We start from the raw sequence: 20,458 nt of genomic DNA, 5'->3' as shown, positions 1-20,458 counted from the left end.
GCACCACCACCACTGGGTGCCACCGTAGTAGCCACCATGGTAGCCACCACGACAGCAGTTGCCATGGCCACCTTCGACAAAGCCCATACCCACGGTGCCAAGACAACGGCCCAAGGCCCACAAGCCCAAGCCGTGCCATTCCAACCTACACGGGCCCAATAACCCAGCGGCCCAAGGGCAGACGAGGAACCTCTCCAGTATCGTCCTGGCAAGCAACCACTCGACCAACCATGAATTGAGCGTTCTGGTAGTGTACTCTCGATTGGGCCACCTGATATAATCATAATTGCGTACATTTTCATGCCCTTTTAGTTTAGATTTTTGTTATCCTTTGGAGTGAATTTAGTTTGTTTCACTTAGTTTTATGTTTTTCTTAGATTTGAAGTGTGAAGATGAAGAAAGAAGAAAAAAGAGCATTTTTAGCGATTGAAATGAGTTTGGCGTGCTGGAAGTAGAGGCTGTTTGTGCGGATCAGCCAACTTTACGGATTAAACTGTACTTCCTCAAAATGAACCAGCTGTTGAGTCTTATACCATTGGAAAGATATGAAAGTTAGCTTTCAAAAGAATTTTACGGTTCGTGATTCCGAGTTTCCTAGAAGACGTTATAGTGGTTTTTGTACCAGACGTCCGCCAGCAAGGTTTTACGCGGGATTTGCAAAGAGATTTCAGATTTACAAAGTTTAATTAAAGGAAACAAGCAGAGAGAAAAAAAAGAGGAAGCTTTTAGAAAAGTTAAGGACTATTCTAAACGGTGCATAGTTAATACTAGATAGTTTTTGCCCGCGCGTTGCTGCGGGATGACAAATTGTGTGAAAAATTTGTTTCAAAGATATAAAATATTGTATGACAGAAAATACTGAATAAATCTTTATATACGAAAGATTTGATTGATACAATCTATATACAAAAGATGATGTGCATGTGAAAAAAGATTAATCTTACTTACATTCCTGCATTCTTACATTTTTCGAACTCACCTACTTTAACTCCTGCACACTCAACAGGCACGAACCTTCATCTTTCTTGTTGGATTAAAAGCTCGCAAATCGCAGAGTTGAAACCATTTTCATTCAGTTACAAAGTTGTAGAATCAAAATATCAATTTTATCAATTTGCGGAAGCACAAATATGCAGATTAAATTGCATGTAAAGAAATGTGTAAATAGAAAAGTATCAAATTGCAAAAGAAATGTTCACACAACACCACTAAAATAATAAGAAATCTCAAATAATAAAATCTACCAACTATCATACATATGATTTTTTAAAATGGATACTTGTAATAGATAACTTATAGCTTTCACTTGCTTGTCGTTAATGAGATACAAAACACGGCCAACAAAAGTACACTAAGCAAATACCAAAAGAAAGATTAAGCTCCCAATCAAGTATTTTAAATGAAAGAGATGTAGAGGTGGTCAAATAACTAAAAAACATCAATGCTTCAAACTAATAACTATCACAAAATTACTCCACTCAAAGTACCCTAAATAACATATCATGGCCATCCCGCCATGATTATCTGAGAATATATTATTGGTTACTGTTGAAAATATACTGCATTATCTTGAATTGAAAGCACAAACAATGAAGAATGCACATGAGCAACACACAATTTCTTTGCAAAACAATTTTATAATGCTATAATGTTGAATTGGAAATTCAGAATGAACTTCATTAGTTCAATTTGCAAAATTCAAGAATTTAATTACATCAAGACAAATAAGCCAAATTCTCTCAAATTAAAATGCATAAAATGAAAAAGAACATTAAACTATGCCTTGCCAAACCAATTTTTCAAATGTCTCAGTGTTAATTTGAAACTAATAATTATTTAATTAGAAACTGCAGTCATTGGCATGTAAATTGTTTAACCTTGAGGCTTGTGAAAACCAAAAATGCTGGGGGGACTAATTGTTGCAACAGACTGGAACAGAAGTTTTTTGCAGTGTCAGTCAGAGTGAAATTATTATCTCTTTTCTCTTGAATCAATATTATAGCATAGGCATAAGAACTCGAAAAAATGAAACCTTTTGCAGTGTCAGTCATATTATGCCCAGGTTTTTTTTTTGGGCATTCTAATTAATCATTATTTAACTGAAGAATACAATTCATAGAACAATAATTAGTATATAAAAAGAAAGCAGTAATGTAAAAGTCATGGGGCTACCTGAATTCTGCGGGCTGAGGACGATAGTTTAATGACACCAAGTTCCATTTTATGTCACAGTTGGAACTGAATTCAAGACTCTTCTGGGTTCCTATTAACAAACATAACATGGTGGACCAAATTAAAAACAGTTTTAAATGGAAAATTATAATCTGAGTTGCTTTAATTCTTTTTGTAAGAATTCTCATAACCCTGAACAAATAGAAAAGTTTACTGCAAGCTTTGGAGCTAATCGGGTCAAATTCTCCTTCCTCTGCAAACACAAAAACCAAAATTTGAAGCCGAAAACTATTTTAAAAATATATATAATTGTTGTTTTGCTAAAGTGACCTTTTCTTAAAAAAAAATGACTCAATATATTTTTTGCTCTATCATGGTCATCAGTTTAGGTAGCAATCATTTATCCTAATTCATTTTCAAATTAGGCTACGAATTCAAAATACAAAACATGAAAATCCAAATTAAACGGAAAATTCAAAATTCACAATGCCAAAACCTAAATTAAACACAAAATTAAGGTGCTTTCAGAGACATAAGCATAAGAACTCGAAAAAATGAAACCTTTTGAAAGCGTAGAAAGAGAAAGGAAATACAATTTAGGGTAAAGTTTGAAAGTTTACCAAGAGGGGTTTAGGAGGAGGTGCAGAGAGGAGTAGATCAAAGATACCGTTATCACCGTTGCATCTTGCAGGTTTTGTTATCTATTACAACCCTGAAACAAAACAACTTCGGACAAATGGATGTAAATTTGAAGAAGGAATATGGTAAATAATTGAGGTGGCTTTGAGGAATTTAAGGTATGATTTTTGCACATACCTTGGTGGGTTCACTATTTGGATGAGTTTCTTGTACTCAACATCCATGTCATGTGAAAAGCTCATGTTAACTTCTGCAGAAAGCCACCAAAAAATGAGACATAAAATTAGCCAAAAATGTTGGAGAGAATAATTTAAAAAAAAAAAAACGAATGGAGAGATGAACAAAACGATTGTAACCAACCAGGAAAATATAATTTTAAATCCCAGGAAAACCATCATTTCAATCATTTTCCAGTCTCCCTAAAAAAAAAATATCATTTTCCAGTCTTTCAATAGGGATTACACAGAAAATATAACTAAAAATCCCAACTTTCTCAGAAAACTACTACAATTTTTACAAATTTCCATCACCAACACTGAAAAATGAAAATCACGAAGCAACGAAGAAGCGAGCAAACTACAGAATTCAAAGAACCAAACATGCCAGAACTGAAACATTAAAAATAGCACTTACCCATTTGAAAGATAAAAAATCTCAGATATCAGTATATTAGTACTCCCTGCAAAACACCAAAATCAGAAAATTAGAAAAATCTAATTTGATATCATTGTATCTTAAGAAACCGCCAAATTTCCAATCAAAGAAAAAGTGCTAAAAGAAACCCAGTAAGACTAAGAGAACGATAATCAACCATAACAATTATAGTTGTTAACAATAAATGTAAAAACCCAGAACCATTAACCCTCATTAAAACTATGAACTATTGTCCTTATTACTATGTATTTAACCAGATCGCAAACAATCTCATTAGATCTCATGATATCATGAGGGGGCATAAACACATGCAATTATCAAGAAGTTAATTCTCTAATTTCTAATCACACATTCCAAACATAAACAACGGAGTGCAAGGGATAAGAACATATTGGACTGATGTACGGAATAGCTAATGTGATGAAAATGCTCAAGCCTCACCAACAGCGCTCCAACTCCTGAAAAATCATAGACTCGTCTACGAATAAACCCACACGCAAAATCTGGTTTTACCAGGCAAACCGTGGACAACCCATTGCAATTTACTGCAAAACAAAATTGTTAGTATATCCAAAACACGGTTAAAACCCACAAATCCATCACCAAAACAAATAATTTCCCTAACAAAATTAATCAAATTAACAACTTTTTCAACCTGATATATAGATACACAACGACATGTATAAACATATCAGAGATATAGAAAGAGGTAGAGGTAGAGAGAGACCTGATGGTGTTGATGAACACTGGAGAGTGAGAAAAGCAGAGGACAACTGGAGGTTGCTAAAAGAGATAAGGGGTGTATTCAATTGAGAATGTGAGATGTTTTAATGGATTTATAAATCCATGAATTTTTATGGAGTTTAATTGATTTATAGAGATTTCATATAAAATTTTGATTCAATTCCCTCGAAATCTCATGGGAAGAGGTGAGATTTGTGTGGATACTTAAAATACACTATGAAATCTCTTAAATTCCCTCTAATTCCTCAACTTACTAAAATTCTTTAAAATCAATTTCTAATTGAATACACCTAGAATGTTATAAACTTCTTTAAAATCTTAATTGAATACACCTGGATTTCTAAGGATTTTAATAAATTATTTTAAAATTCTAATTGAATACACCTAGAATTTCAGAGAATCACTTAAAATCCTGATTGAATACCCCTAAATTCATTAAAAGAATTAAAATCCCTTAAAATCCCAATTGAATACACCCTCTAAGTACAGTGACAAATTAAATATTTGGCTTCTGGGTATTTGAGAATAAGTGAGATTTAGTTACCTGTGTAAGGAGAGATCGGGAAATACTCTGAAACCCTTGCATCAGCAATCACAAGATCAGGAAAAAAAACCTTGGAAACCAATTTTATGACCTTCCACAAAGCGCCGAGAAATCTAGGTTTACAGGGATGCAAAAATCATCTGAAAACAGAGAACCCAAACAAAATCTCAAATTACAAAAAAAAAAAAAAAAAAAAAAAGGAAAAGGAAAACCACGATCACAAAACCCCATATTTGAACAAAAGAAAACCCCAGATGTAAGATCCGAAGAACTCACAAAGAAACGCTATCCTTTATGGGTAAAATTTTTCTTCGAATCAAACCGAAAGCGTTTACTGGTTGGGTGGTATTTCGGCAAAACGGAGAAAGTGAAAGAGAGAAGTTGAGGTTTGAGAGCGAGAGATGGGTGAGAGAGAGAGAGAGAGGAACCTTCTTGCATGCTTGACAGAGAGCTCGGCTTTTTCATCCGTCTTTCCTTTCCGATGAGCAACACGTGTATAGGAGTCTGGAACCAAACGCATAGCCTGACTTTTCCATCGTATTGAAGCGGACTGACGCGTGGATCTCTGGGGCAAGTTTGCCATTTAACTGTACCGATGAGGGAAAAGAGCCGGAATGAGAGGGCATTTCCGCCCTTTCACTGTTGGTGAACAGTACTCCTACTCACACGATGAACAGTGATTTTGGAACTGGGCTGTAGTATATATAGATATTTAATAGTTTAGTGTGCCACATCATCAATAAACTAATCCAAGCCAGAAGAGAAATTCAAAAGTCCCATTCAAGTAAGTATTCCAGCATTTTATTAAGGAATAAAGGAGGGCAGACCGGGGGACTTTAGGAGCGGACAGAGAGAGTTTTTGGGTTTTCGAAGGTGCAGAGAAGAGGTCGCAGCAAGGAGTGAAACAGAGTCGCCGATCATCTAGGTAATCCATCACCATCGTGTGGAAGTATTTTATGTTTTTCAGAATTTTAATTATGTTTTCAGATTTTATGAGTAACTAAACTCTTTTTCTAGGGTTAGGATGATGCCCTAGCATGGATGTTTATGGTTTTTAATGTTATTCATTGGATTTCCAGTTTCTTTTAGATGAATGCTTAATCACTATTTGAATTGTTACTCTTTGTTTGAGTTCTTTGATTGATCACCTTAGGACTTTGCATCTAGTAAGATTGGAAGATGAATTTGAGGCTGAACTAGCAATATAATTCAATTAGCTTCTTGTGGTTAAGTGTGGTAAATTACATTATTGCTTGAAAAAGAATAATGGTTTGTTTGGGTCCTTTGTTTTCTCGAGCGTAAAGAGTCCTACTTGTTAAATTTATGCCTTAACCAGGATAGACTGCATGTTAGGATATATGACCTCTGCCTAAACTAGGAGAGAATCATTCACATAAGGAAAACTATGGTCTAATGTGCCTGACAAGGACTTAGATACGGGAATTATCATATAAAGAATTGAAAGATCCATTGAATGCATTGAAACCTAAACTAGATTGCTTGTGGTTGATTCTGAATCCCTAGATTTTCATCACTTGCCTTAAAACACAACCGTTTTGTTTTCTTTAATTTCAGTTTTTACTTGAGGTTCTATTTTTGTTCATTTATAAAATCATCACAACAATTTCTTTACATCTTTGATTGACTTATTAATTAAGATCGAGTCTAGTTCGTTGTTTGGGTTTGTGTGTCTTTAATATAATTAGATTTGGTTTAGTTTATCTAATTGGAGATTGAATTAGAATCCTCGTGGGAACGATACTTGGACTTGCAAAACGTTATATTACGACTATCTTGTGCACTTGCAAGTTTACACCACCCCCAAGATAGAGTATACTCCCGTCTTAGCACACGGAGGAGCATGCACTCTCGATTAGGCTCACAGACAAGCATAAACTCACGGTTGGGACCATACTCCGACAATCAACATGAGCAACCTTCCAGGCGAAGTGTTCATTCGAGGCTAGGTCCGCAAGGAGCTTCCTCCACCTCACATCGGAATAGGCAACACAAATGACGGACAGAAGCAGTCATTCAATCCAGCTCAAGTTCAACTAGCAGTATACGAGGAAATCACTCCCCTACCAGGAACATACCACATGCACCGTAACTACTCATAGATAAGCCAAACATATAGAAGAACAGCCTAGACTGATAGGTCAAGATAGGGGTAGCCGAAAGCTTTGCTACCCCAACAAAGGCAAATTCAAGAAGAAGTAGTGAGGCTCTTGATCCAGCGATTGTGTGATTTCCAATGCAATGAGGTCACCGATGAGGCGTTACGACGAGACATGACTAACATAAGCAGGTCACTCTTTATGGACGAGATCGAGCAGGCATAGCCTCTATGCAAGTTCAGCATGCAACATTTCACATCCTTCAAAAGAGATGGACATCCGAAGAGACACTTGAAGCACTATCGAAACATGATGGTCCTTTATCGGAATAACGATGCCCTTATGTGCAAGATATTCACTCACCACTTTGCAAGGCGAGGCGCAAGATTGGTTCCACACCTTGCCGCCACAGTCTATTCGGAGTTTCAATGACCTTTCTTTGGTTTTCACCAAAGAATATTCGTCATGCCGCTCGATCAAGAAGAAGTCTGACCATTTGTTCAACATGAAGAAGAACCTAAAGGAGTCGTTCCACGACTACGTGAAGGTTCAAAGCAGAGAAAGCAAAGATAATCGGATGCGACGACTTGATAGCGAGTGTAGCCTTCCAAAAAAGATTCCTAGAAGATAACCCACTATTAGGAGAATTGATCATGAAAGAAGATCTAACTCTGGCAGACTCTTTCGTTCTGGTAGAGAAGCATGCATTTTGGGATGAGGCTCGGCGAGCAGAACGAAAGCAGGTAGGAGGCCAAATCATCCGTATATCAAGAGCAAACCATGGTTCAAGCAGCTAAAGTAATCAAAGGGATATACTTCAAAGTTGGACCACACCAAGTATTGCGTATTCCATCGAGGTCCCGGTCACCCAACTAATGACTGCTACACTTGGAAGAACTACCTAGAGAAGCTTATGAACAAAGGCAAAGTCGACATATACTTAAACAACCCGGCTGCGCAGCCTAGAAATAATATGAATGCTGACGAAGAATCGCTCAACAAGACGATGACATCTTCGTCAAATATGAGCACTTGGGGGCCACCAGCAATTCAAAAAAGAGGAAGATCCAACAGGCTCTACTAGTCTCGCAGGTCTAGGCAATCAATACCCAACCTAGAATCATCATTGGCTTCACCGAGTAGGATGCCGAAGGAGCTGATTTCTCGCATGACGACGCACTAGTAGTATCTGTCCAACTGCTCATGCTATAGTCGACAAGTTGACAGAATGATGGTTGATAAAGGAAGTGTAGTAAACCTACTTCAGCTTTCAGTAATTCAGATGATAGGCCTGGAAAACACAATCATACGCTGAGAGGAAGTACTCATCAGATTCAATAAACATACCTTGACTTCTATCGGCCACATCACACTTGACGTGAAAACACCGCCAGTTGTCTCAAAGCAAACATTCAAGATAGTAAGCGACCTGTATCCCTACAATGGGATTCTAGGGCGACTTTGGTTGATAAAGTTGGACGTCGTCACTTCCGTTAAGTACCAAAAAATTTGATTCTGCATCCTGGGAGAAGAAGTCGGAGAAATCAAGTTTGACCAGGTCGTATCTCGACGATGCACTGTGCAAGTATTGAAAGAGTCAAGAAAGAAGACCTTTACCCCCGTAGAGGCTACTGAGGTCCAAATTGTTGGAAATGTGCCCTAAAGCCAATCATATGATGATACTGTACGGACATTTCACATGTTAAACTAATCTAGTTTAATATAAAGGGAAAAAATTATTGTTTAAAGCCATCTCATATAAATGTTATATGCTTAAACGATAAGTTCAAGGAATATGTAATTGGGAGAATGTAATCTAAAGAAGTTAGATTCATGAGACCATTATCTTTCGTATACATATCCTAAACGTTCCTGATCATAGGATTGCCAATTGGGTATTGACAGTCTGTTAAGATCAGTTCGTGCTATGTCTTTTCTTAGGGAAAGTAACTGGTCTCGAGTTATTAGTGTGACTGGCACCAAGACAAGCACGTAGGTGCTCAATAGAGAATGAGTCCACTAAACGCGATCAACAAAGAGTTCTCATACTCATTTCACATGAGAACTCATGGTTGGGATAATGCAAAGTAGTCATTTAACCTGAAGCATCATAGTTGTCTTCTGGTTAGGTCATTGATCTTTGACTATGTTAAAGTCACTTCTTCATAGGATGTCCACGGTATAGGTGGGGTTAAGCCACTTAACCATGGATGCAAGTGAATATGCAACAAGGGATCTTTAACCTTCAAACTGTTTGAGGAAGAATACTCTATGATATGATTAAGAATCTCTGGCCATAGTATGAATGAGATTTAGGAAGTCATTCCAAATCACATTCAAGGTAATCATATAAGTAAGAGAATCACATTGGATAGTAGACATGAATAAACTATAAAACCAAACAATGTGGTCAAGAGTATTGTATTAGAGAAAGACCGTATTGCATTGTAATCCTAAACTGAATAGGTTCTCCACCTCTTCTGATTAGCTTGGGTAGCCATGACATACTGCTAGGTTTCACTCATGGTTTGTGGAAGCCCTAAAGGTCTATAATCACTAAAGGGAAAATTGAAAGTAAGTTTCAATTCACAATCGATTTGAAGAGTTCTAATCACCCATTACCTCTCTAAAATGAACCTAATAGATCGTACACCGAATAAGGTAAAGATTGAAGAAACAACGGAGATAAGTAAGGATAGTTAAATGGTTTAATGATTTATGGCTAGGATTAATTAATATGTTAATTAATCAAGCGAATAAGTTAATTATAGACCTCGGGTTAGTTTTGGGCTGCAAGGCCTAATGGGATTTGAATATCAAGTCCAATAACTTAAGTTGTATGACAACTTGAAGCACAAAGGGCCTCAAAGCCCAAAGAACCCAATATGGCCGGCCATAATAGTGAGGGGTAGTGAACTTGGCTAAATTGCAAGTTTGCCACTCCATGTGAGGTGGTATAAAGACAACTTTATAGCCATTTCATCTTTAGGGTTTTCTTGAGGAAATTGGAGATAACATAAGCTCTCATTTTCTCTCTAAGAGGCCGGCCACCCAAAAGGAACATAGCTAGCAATCTTCATTCCTCTAGGATGCTCATCTATTCATCAATGCTCTCCTTGGTGTGGAGACTTAGAGGTTCTCTATTTTGGGAACTTGGAGAATCCATTCATCCATCCTCCTCCAAGAAATCCATGGAGCAAGAAGTAAGTAATATATCTCAACTCACTTTGTTTTTTAGTTGAGTCTTGGTTCACCATAACTAGTAGGCTTTGAATTTCATGGGTTAAGTTTTGTTTTTAAGTGTATACAAGCATGATTCTGCCTTTTAATTGTTAATTGCATGCATAGATATTGCTCAACTTAACTAGTTTTCACATATATTTCCTTCACAAAGAGACAATGAAGCTACCAAATAGCAATTACACCAAGCGAGTCAAGAAGATGATGTCCAAACCAATGCACCAACATACGAGACGGGATGGAAACCCGAAGAGGATGCCGAACACATCATTCTTGATCCCCAGCTGCCGGAGAAGAAAGAGAATGGCAAATAGAGGGTTTGAGTAGACTACATCGACCTCAACAAAGCATGCCCAAATGATCCTTATCCATTTCCCCGAATCAATCTATTAGTAGATTCAACTTCTGGGAATCAGCTGCTCAGTTCTTGGACGCATACTCTAGCTACAACGAAATAGCCATGTATAAGCCTGATAAGAAACTGTGTTCGTGATTAATCGAGGCACCTACTGCTACAAGGTCATGCCCTTTGGCCTAAAAAACACAGGAGCCACTTACCAAAGGTTAGTAAACATGATGTTTAAGAACCAAATTGGAGTAACCATGAAGATCTATGTTGATGACATCATGGTGAAGGGCAAGCAGTGATCAGACCATATCAGCAACTTGGCAGAAACTTTCAACATCCTTAGAAAATACAAGATGAAGCTTAATCTCGCTAGATGAACATTTGGAGTATCTTCAGGTAGATTATTAGGAGTACATCCTAAGAAAATCCGAGCAATCCTAAAGATGAAATCTCCAACTACCTTGAAGAAGATCCAAGGCTTGACCGGACGAGTAGCAGCCCTTAACCACTTTCTTTTGTGATCCACCGATCGATGCAACCCTTTTTCAAGGCCATCAAGAGGTCACAATAAGACAAATAGGAAAATGAGTGTGAAAGAGCTTTCCAAGATCTAAAGAAGTATCTCATATCACTGCCCATACTATCCAAGTCGGAAGTAGCATAGGACTTATACATCTACTTGGCAGTCTCAAAAGTAGCTGTGAGGTTTGCCTTCATACAAGAAGAACTGGGGTCCCAACTACTGGTATTCTACATTTCTAAAGCTCTTCTAGATGAGGAAACTAGATATCTAAAGATTAAGAAATTAATTTCGGCGCTAGTTGTTACGGCTCGAAAACTTAGTCCATATTTTCAAGCTCACACAGTCATCGTCATGACTCAGTATCCTTTATGATCAATCTTACATGGTCTAGACACTTCTCAACGAGTGATGAAATGGGTATTGGAACTTGGCCAATACTATTTAGTTTTCCGACCCCACAAGGCGATAAAAGCCTAAGCCTTGGCGGACTTCATAGCGGAATTCACACCGACCCCACAAGGCGATAAATGCCCTAGCCGTGCCTGCTCCACCCGAATGAGACTTCTGGCATTTGCATGTCGATGGCTTATCCAACTACAAAGGCTCGGGAACAAGCATGGTCCTTGTTACCCCAGACAGTTCAATGCTCGAGCAGACGATCACTATAGGCTTCAAAGAATCCAATAACGAAGCAAAGTACGAGGCCCTACTAGTAGGCCTCTAAATGGATAAAGACTTGGCGGTGAAAAAGCTGGCAATTCATTCCGATTCCTAGCTAATAATCAGTCAGACTACTGGGGAGTACACGATAAAACATCAAAGGATAGCACAATATCTAGAAAAGGTACGAAAATAGCTTGAGGCATTTCAGACTTATACTCTCACTCAAGTACTGCAAGCAGACAATGCTTACGCGGACGCTCTAGCTGGCCTAGGCTTTACCCTTGACCACCAACTTAATGCTCTATTCCGGTGGAGTATCTAGACAAGCCAAACATAGAGGCGGAGCCAACTGCTGAGGTGTCATAGGTTAGTACAACTCCAAACTGGCAAAGTTCCATTATAGACTACCTGGTCAATGACACACTGCCCACGGAAAGGTTGGAGTCTAGAAAGCTCCAAATAAAGGCAACATGCTACTACATGTGGAATGACATTCTTGTCTGAAGATCCTACACTGGTCTACATTTTCACTGCCGAGCGCTTCCCGATGACCTAAAGGTTCTAAGCTTAATCCATGAAAGCATTTATGGAAATCACTCCAGAGGTCGATCCTTAACACATAAGGCTCTTAACGTAGGTTATTATTAGCCTACTATGCATTAAGATGCTAATGAGTTAGTCCAAAAGTGCGACCGCTGCCAACGTTATAAGCCGGTACCAACATTGCCTTCTAGTGAACTACACTCGTAGACGAGTTATTGGCCATTCATGCAGTTGGCAATCAACTTGGTAAGGCCAATGCTGCCCGCTACTGGGGGTAGATGCATGATGATCGTGGCAACTGATTACTTCACCAAATAGGTAAAAGTAGAGCTGATGGCAACCGCGACTCAGACGGACAGAAAGCGCTTCATATGGAGGAACAACATTTACCAATTTGGCATCCTTCAATCCATTGTCACATACAACGACCCACAATTTGTAGGCAAAGATTTGGCGAAGTTCTTCTAAAAATATGGCATCAAGTAGCGCATCTCCACGCTAAGGTATGCTCAAGGCAATGGGCAGGCTGAAGCATCTAACAAGATGATTCTTGACCACCTCAAGAAGTCCCTCTTCGACAAGAAGGGAAAATGGCCAAACGAACTCCCCGTATGTCTATGGGCATATTGCACCACTAAACGACGAGCAACCAGTGATACTCATTTCTTTTTGGCATTTGGTTTAGAAGCAATCATTCATCCCAATGTCATCGTGCCAAGTATCAACACTTTATTGCCAAGCATAGAGGAAAATGGAAAGGAGATGGCCACAAATCTAGATCTGGCATAGAAGAATCGTGAGAAGGTCATCACCCGCATCTCAACCTAGCAGCAGCAGCTCCTCTCTAGCTACAACAAAAGGGCTAAGATCTGGCAATTCTAACCCAAAGACCTAGTCCTGAGGAAACCTTTCATCACTGCCTGAAGAGAAGGCTAAAAAAAGATGGATCATATCTAGGAAGGTCCGTACAAGATAAACAAAGTAGGCAGTAAGGGTAGCTACACCATCGCCACTATGAACGACAAAAAGATCGAAAAATAGTGGAATGCCTACAATCTAAGGAAGTACCATGCATACCCTCTTGCTATACCAAAGCCCGAAGACTCAAGCAGCTCAACGGACGCCACCTCGCAAGCCGAGGACTATTTAGTTGTTATGCAATTTCTACTTTACAGCTAAGTTTTCGTTCATTTCACTCGTTTTTCAATGAAGAATTTAGAAGTAATTACAACTTGGCTCGACTGTATGATTACAACTAATCACTTATGCACTTCAAAAGAAGACCGCACCATTCTTAGAGACTTATCGCAAGAATTGCACCTCCCAATGGACCAACCATGCTCTCCAATGCGATAGGGTAAACCAATTTCCCGATACACACATGGGTCGGCTCTCCAATACGGAAGGATAAACTTTACACTCTAAATATCCAGACGTGGATGAGTCGGTCTGCCTTAGTATAACTATATGCACGATGGCTTGTGCCGAGATTCTTAGAAGTAGCCACAATGGTATTTTTCAAGGCTTAGCTAACTGAAGGATTTTGGGTCTCTTGGCCTAATCCTCGGGGAATCGGGCCCCAAAGACGAAGGGGGCATATTACGCAGTATGCCCTATGAACGTCTGCCCTGGAACCCTAAAGCTGTTACCAAGTGCACTAAGGTAGCCTACGGTTTTTAGAAGACTGCCTACAGCTTGCTCTTCGTGCAGTAAGCTGTGCTAAACTTACACAATCGCACATTTTTGTGAAAGGTTAAACAAGTTATTGTGTATATACAAAGCTTTATCCAATGTCGACATGCTACGCAGTCGATAAGCTTCACCTTTGCCAAGTGCATAATGATCATTTGGATCTACACTAATTCCTAAAGTTTGTGATACTTACTACATAACCTACGAAATTGGTTACATAAAATCAAGGAGTTTTCTAGAACCCTTACTTACGAAATTCCATACAATCGCGTACTTTAGATACAAAACGTTAGCGAATTTCATAACCCAAAAATCTTTAGTACATTGTGATGCAGGCCACACAGCTCAAAGGATTGAAGAAAGCCAAGGTTAACAAGTTAATGGTCATGCGGATTTGCCTGTTTTTGTAAGCAAAGTGTCCGACTGCTGACCCTATGGCTAATAACTTTGCAAAATCCACACAACACCCACAACTGCATAAGCTACGCGGGCCTCTCTGCTTATTAAAAAGTAGCAAGCTTGCCGCTAGTTTGGACGTCAAAGGTTGAGCATGAACAAAAGAATCAAAGATGAACAAAAGCGAATGAGGCAAGTTTATTAAATTTTCTAGCAAAATTGATAAACAACTGGCAAAGGTCGAAAGAGTTCAAGCAAAGCAAAAACCAACAAGGAAAACAAAGAAAATCCTAAAGACTACCTAAAAGACTACTCTTCAGCTGCTTGGACATCCTACGACTACAAACTTGCCACACTTTCAGCAGCCGCGACACTCTCAGCAGTGGCATAATTCGACGTTTCACCCTTGGCTGCTTTAGCTTGGGCACCAACCTCTCCGACTACTTCACCAATACAAGCCTCAAAAGTAAAGGCAAGCAAGTATTCCGAAGAAATAGAAAAAGCCTCGAAGTCTTTCTCAGCAAACTCCAAGTTAAACGGCCTACCAAAGAGATGGTCTATGATGCGAATTTACTTAACACACAAATTAAACCCTCTTGTATCAATTGTAGTAAAGAATGTAAGTAGGGATCGTTCTGGACCGGGGATTAGGAGGGCTTGCTAATAACCTCTAAACTGACTTAAAAACATATAAACAAAGTTAAAAACACTAAAATAGACTCAAAGAATTCAAAACAAACACAAAGAACTCAAAACAAGCTAAAAAGACTCAAATCTGCCTAAAAACATAAACTGGGCAGATTTGGACTCTAAACACACTTTTGGACGAATTTTGGTTTCAACTTGGTTCGAAATACTTAAAAACACAAACTAAATCAGTTTCTAACTAATATGACTCAACAAGGTAAAAGGGGTTTTGGTTTTGATGAATTTGAAAACAAAACAAGTAAATTAAAGAACTAATGAAATCTGCACGAATTTGAGTATATTGAATGGATGGAACGCTACCTAGGAGGTTCTTCTCCACACATGACACACTTGCAAACAAAACGATTTCCAGTTGCTTTTCAATAAACTACGAATTCTCAACGCCCCAGATTAACTGTGAATTGCACTAATTAACCCTTAGATTTTCCTAATTTCATTGAATTGGATGATTGCATACAACAACCCAAAGCAGTCCCCACAGGTTCCTTACATGAATTGCATAATAGAGATACAAGCAAGAATCATTAAGTTCTATGAAAATCATAAGCATTGACGAAACACTTGTAACTATGAATTGCATGAAACTTATGCCAAGAATTTACTTAACACGGTTGTGACGAGCAACCTTCACTACTTGTGAATATAAGTTCATAACGATTAGGTGAAACTCCCTTATATCCTAGCATCAGATTTATGCATGAAAATTAAGCGTTCACTCTCAACCAACATACACAAATCAGTTTTAATTCAAATGGATAAGTAAATTGAAATCACAACTTATGAATCACAACTGAAAGTAATCAAATCATATTGCAAGCATGAACATGGTTTCGAATTCCCCCTAGCTAAGGAGGGTTTAGTTTTTCATACTCATAAAGCAAAGACAAACAAATTTAGACATTGAAAACAAAAGAATGAAAACACCTGAAAACGCTCAAACAATCCAACTTGAATGGCAAGCACGTCCAAGGGTACTCCTTCTTCTCTTTGTTGCGGCACCAGGTGTGGTTTGATGGATGCATATGGATATATGGAAGGGAATGGCTAAATGTGTTTAGGTTGGATGGAGGTCACGGCAAGGAAAGGGAAATGAAGGTGCATGGAATTGTGTTTTTGTTGTGGGAATGTGTAGAATGGTTAAGAAGAAAAGACTCTGCCTTGCAGCAAAATGTGTCTCTCCCTTCTCCCTAAACTGTTAGTGTGAATATGTCTTTGGATGGATCTCCCCCTCCTGTTATGGTGAAAGGTGGATGTATTTATAGGCTAGGGAGAAGACCATCATCTAATTAAGGTGGTAGTGGTGTATGTTGTGGTAATGAGTGGATGTAATAGGTGTAGTGGGTGAATGTTTGGTAATGAGTGGATGTAATGGGTGTAGTGGATGAATGTTTGGTAATGAGTGGATGTAATGGGTGTAGTGGGTGAGTGTTTGGTAATGAGTTGATGTAATGGGTGTAGTGGATGGATGTTTGGTAATAAGTGGATGTAATGGGTGTAGTGGGTGAGTGTTGTGGTAATGAGTGGATGTAATGGGTGTAGTGGGTGAGTGTTTGGTAATGAGTGGATGTGATGGGTGTAGTGGATGGATGTTTGGTAATGAGTGGATGTAGTGAGTGTAGTGGATGGATGTTTGGTAATGAGTGGATGTAATGGGTGTAGTGGATGGATGTTTGTAGTTGTAGGTTAACACACTTCCACACACATATGCTGATTTCTAGCCTTCAAATCTTAAAAAACGTCCATCCTCATGTTTTCATGCTTGCACTATCCAATCTTGGTCCAAAATGCTCCAAATAGCACTTTGTTGCTAACTTTGTTATTTGAACCTACAAACACACAAAAATAGCTTAAAGTACTAAAATAACTAGAATTAAACTAAGTAAATGCTAAGAAACAAGCTAACTAAGTTGCATAAATATGCTCCTATCAAATTCCCCCACACTTAACTTTTGCTAGTCCTCGAGCAAAACAAAAGAAACAAAACGAAACAAAACAAACAAAAGACGACCTAACCTTCCAACATTTGCCTCAGGGATTTCTAATGCACATGACATGTTAAAAATCATCATTCCTACAGATTTTGGTTATCTTCACACTTGAGTGCAAACTTAATCACAGTCACTACTTACTAGTTCACAATTTAGAAATTAAAATAATGTTTTGAATGTAGTAACATGCCTTAGAGAATTTGCTCAATTCCTTACAAGATACTCTCTATTTTCACACACATTTTCTGACTACACACCATACACTAGAGACTAGGACTCACATATGTTATAACAAAGGAAGCAATTTTCTGGAGTTATTAAGCATGTTTAGATATGATCTCATGAATGGTATGCTACTACTTAGATGCGAGAACCAATGACACCATATGCTCATACCAATTTCGAACTCCACAAATTGAAACACACAACACTCAAGATTGAAGTCAAGGGTTGTAACAGGGCTTGGGGGTAATGGCTAACAAAGAAAGGATAGGAATAACAAACGTTCTTAAAGCAATAGCAAGCAAAGCAATGAAATAGACACTTGGAATTCACTTTAGAATGCAGAATCAACTTTTACATACAAAGGGAAGATTCATGCAACACTTAGGGCCAAATTCAATGTTTTGGACCCTTTTTTAACAAACAACACTTTAGAGCTCTTTTTCATACTCTTTTTTTTTCTTTACCTGTGCCTTATTAAGGACTTTGGTACACATACACACAAGAATCACTTCCCCCACACTTGCTTTCTGCAATACATTGATAAAAAATGAGTTCATTTTAGGTCATGCTTTACTATGCTTCAAGAACAAGGGTATGAATGATCCTAAAACTAGGCTAGGTAAGGATAGTATGGGTTAACAAAGAACATAGGCTTAACAAGGCTCAACGAGGTTAAACTTAAACACATAATGATTATAGAATAAGGGCTCGTTCCTCAATACATAAATGATGGGCTAGATTTGATGCTCGCGGCGTGGCGGTTGCTCAGTAGGCGGCGATGCTCTCTAATGGAGGTGAGGGAGTCCCTTTTATAAAATAAGGGCTCGCTCCTCAATACATAAGTGATGGGTTAGGAGTGATGCTCGCGGCGAGGCGGTTGCTCAGTAGGCGGCGATGCTCTCTGATGGTGGTGAGAGAGTCACTTTTATAGAATAAGGGCTCGCTCCTCAATACATAAGTGATGGGTTATGAGTGATGCTCGCGGCGAGGCGGTTGCTCAGCTGGCGGCGTTGCTCTCTAATGATGGTAAGGGAGTCCCTTTTATAAAATAAGGGTTCGCTCCTCAGTACATGAACAATGGGTGCCTTCTAATGAAAGTGAGGGAGTCATTTTTATAGAATAAGGACTCGCTCCTCAATACATAAGTAATGGGCCAAGTCCCCCAAGTATTTTTCATGAGGCCCAGTTGAGGCCCAATATATGGTACATAATGTAGTCCCCCAAGTCTTCGATCAATAGAGTCTGTTGGCTGGAGACTTCAAATTGAATCCATGTATGGGCCGAAGTGGCGGTTGTTTGGAGGCGGTATTTGTATACCCTGCACTGAAGCTTTGTGGATGAAGCTTTGCAAGTGAAGCTTTGAAGCTAGAGCTCTGTAAATGAAGCTTTCGAAGCTGGAGCTTTTGTAAATGAAGCTTTTGAAGGTAGAGCTCTGTAAATAAAGCTTTTGAAGCTAGAGCTTTGTAAATGAAGCTTTTGAAGCCAGAGCTTTTGTAAATGAAGCTTTTAAAGCTAGAGCTCCGTAAATGAAGCTTTTGAAGCTAGAGCTCTGTAAATGAAGCTTTTGAAGCTGTTTGACATGAGTGATGCTCTTGAATGTTTATGTTGATTGACATGAGTGATGCTCATGAATGTTTATGTTGATTGACATGAGTGATGCTCATGGATGTTGTCATGAGTGATGCTCATGAATGTTAAAATGAGTGATGCTCATGAATGTTGATATGAATGATGGTCATGAATGTTTATGTATGATGCTCATGAATGTTTATGTATAAATGACATGAGTAATGCTCATGTATAATTTGGGGTATTGGGCGTACTTTTGATCACCTGGTTGGTGGCATGAATGGCTAGTTGCCAAATTAGAGTACGGGTTGTACATCTCATCACCTGGTTGGTGGCAATAGCGGCGGGTTGCCAAATAATTGTGGAGTACTGGGCGCACTTTTGGTCACCTGGTTGATGGTAATAGCGGCGGGTTGCCGAATAACTTTTTGTAGTGTTGGGCGTACTTTTGATCACCTGGTTGGTGCTATTTTGGGCTTAGGGGTTTCGCCCTCCACAACATGCCAGCCCATTTATTTTGGGCTTTTGCCTTTTTTTTTTTTTTTTTTTTACTACCCTCTGATGGGGTTTATACATATTACCCTCTGATAGGATTTATACAAATGTCTCCGAAAGATACGGAAAATAAATTACATCATACAAAAACATAAAGCATGTTATCCCGTGGTGCAGTGTAGTGGGAACCTTGCACTAGTCTTTATCTTTTGCATGTTATCCCGTGGGTTTTTTCTTTTGTAGTGGGATAGTGGATGATCCTGACATAAATAAAAGCCCATGACAAAAGATAAAGCAGTCGTTGAGGACCACCATCATAGGGAGCCGGACTCTCTAGCAATTGCGAATTTAATATTTGGCAATCGCAGTGTGGACGTAAAAGCATCGAAGCAAGAGCACTAGGAACATATGCTGCTCTTGTCCATGCCGTAATAAAAGAAGTATCTATGCTGTCGGCTTGTAGCTCCTGTAGTATAGCCCTGCCTTGTGTATCATCTGAACCTTGGAAATCAACCTCGGACTTAATCGCAGACGAGCTGCACATGTTAAAGCATTGCCTGTTTTCCCACCTGCTTGAACCTTGAAGCTGATTATTTTGATCTTGTCGTCCGGATTAGGATAAGAGGCCACTGAGGCCAAGAAATCAACACACGATGTGCCGACACCAAGCTGCCATTAGATATCTGATGGTGGGAAGATAGCCTACGCGGTGATTGCGGAATAATTTTGACAGCCCTTAACCAGAGCCGTACGATCGGCAATTTTTTTGCTTTTTACTCTCTCCCATCGAATCTCCACGTACTCTCTTTTTTTTTTTTTTTTTTTTTTTTTTTGCTTTCTTTTCTTTTTGTCGAATAATTTTGGTCCACTCCCTTTTCCAGTTGGCAGACAAGGAATGATGATATATTTGATAATAAGAAAATACTTTTATCTCCTCTTTTGCTTTGCACGAGCTTTTGCTTTCTTCTTTTCGCTTTGTTCCCACTGACTTTTCCTGCAACTTTCAAAGCTTTGGGGAGCCAAGCAAACTCCAGCCGAGGCGATTTCGTGACTCGGGCTCTAATGAGTCGGTGGATGAGAAACCTAGACTGAAGGGAGCTGTGGGGCTGATGTGTTTCACTGTGAAGAGTATGCAGAGCCCTGATCTGCTCCTTTCGCGAGGCTCGCTTCCAGTAATATGCGCCTGACCGTTTCTCT

The 20,458-nt window shown here is 38.9% G+C and overlaps 1 long non-coding RNA gene across 5 annotated transcripts; it reads right to left on the bottom strand.

The window, feature by feature from the left end:
* Positions 1-841: 841 nt before the first annotated feature.
* Positions 842-5,289, bottom strand: LOC126629959 (uncharacterized). Of its 5 annotated transcripts, none has more exons than XR_007625903.1 (8): positions 5,182-5,289; positions 4,754-4,893; positions 4,193-4,248; positions 3,907-4,010; positions 3,445-3,490; positions 2,989-3,061; positions 2,793-2,898; positions 842-2,263 (listed from the first exon to the last, which is right to left on the bottom strand). It is a non-coding gene; the product is annotated as an uncharacterized LOC126629959 (long non-coding RNA). The 5 variants fall into 5 exon arrangements; XR_007625902.1 differs by having other exon boundaries at positions 5,030-5,260; XR_007625901.1 differs by having other exon boundaries at positions 4,193-4,238; positions 5,030-5,245.
* Positions 5,290-20,458: the final 15,169 nt, after the last annotated feature.

Source organism: Malus sylvestris, chromosome 7 (genome assembly GCF_916048215.2).
Source record: "Malus sylvestris chromosome 7, drMalSylv7.2, whole genome shotgun sequence".
Classification (NCBI taxonomy): domain Eukaryota; kingdom Viridiplantae; phylum Streptophyta; class Magnoliopsida; order Rosales; family Rosaceae; genus Malus; species Malus sylvestris.
The sequence above is the reverse complement of the archived record's forward strand: the minus strand, read 5'-3'. Positions and strand labels throughout refer to the sequence as shown.